Source organism: Haplochromis burtoni, unplaced genomic scaffold (assembly GCF_018398535.1).
Source record: "Haplochromis burtoni strain Fernald_Lab_line unplaced genomic scaffold, NCSU_Asbu1 Contig_31, whole genome shotgun sequence".
Taxonomy (NCBI): Eukaryota; Metazoa; Chordata; class Actinopteri; order Cichliformes; family Cichlidae; genus Haplochromis; species Haplochromis burtoni.
This window is the reverse complement of record NW_024582392.1, coordinates 985,969-987,122: the sequence shown is the minus strand read 5'-3', so window position 1 is coordinate 987,122 and position 1,154 is coordinate 985,969.

Below are 1,154 nucleotides of genomic sequence, written 5' to 3'. Positions count from 1 at the left end.
ACACTGGAGAAGACGCAAAGAGGAGAGACTAAGACTGATTGGACATGACCTTATTAATTGGTGGTCACATATTCTGTAGCATATACTGATAAACTGCATTTATCAAACAGTTTTAGTTCCTAAATAAGTTTTTTTTTTTTTTTGCTTTGATTTTCCCTCGCCTGTCCCGTTTGGTTCTTTTGCCATCAGAATTATTCTCTAAAGGCAAAGAAAGATGCCCAGTGGATTCACTTTACCAAATGGACCATCCCGGCCTTTCCGTCTTCACACTGCCCTACTGGCATCCTGAATTATGTATAAAAGCAATCCTGATACAGCTGAACTCCGATCTCAAACCATGAAATTCTCCCAGGTGCTGACTTCTCCTGAGCATCCATGAGCCCAAATAAACTTTCTTGTTTAGAAACAATCAGAACTGGTCTTCATTTCAGCTTCATATTTAGCCCACCATTTCAAATCAAGATATTAATCTATGTGAATTGATTATAGTTCAGTCAAGCTTCTGTGTAACTTACTTTGTGTCAGTAATGTCTGCTGTTGTATTCCAGGCCAAAGGTTTATAATATTGTTTACTATGGGTCAACCAGGACAAGTGATGGATGGAATTTTACTTTGGTCATCGAAATCCTAGACAGGGACGAGGACCAAAGTTAGAAAGTATTGCTATCAAGTAGGGCAATATATTACTTAAAACGTATTTAATTTTGTAGGCTGTGGGACAGATTTACAACAAAATGCTGAGCTAGGGTGAAGGAGTGTTGTAGGCCTAATAACCAAATAATACAGTGTAAGCTCACATTTTATTCATGTGTTTCTCTCTGAGATGCAGATTAAAGAACTGCCGCTGACAAGAATAAATATATTTTTGATCTAAGGGATATATTTTCTGATGCCAGTCACTGGGCACTGTGCATGAGGTCCTGATGACTGATATGCAGGTGCAAAAGAAGATTTGTCTATAGGACAGCTGCATTATAATGGCACAGTGAACCACGCAGATCTACTCGGCCTGGGGGAGCTCCCCTCCACCTCTTTACAGGTCCCATGTCGTTAGGTTTTTACTACTGTCCACTCAGCACTTTACAGTCCATCCCTGATCATATTCGGAAGGGTATTTCCAGTCTCTTTTATAAACTACCTTTAAAAAAAAAAAA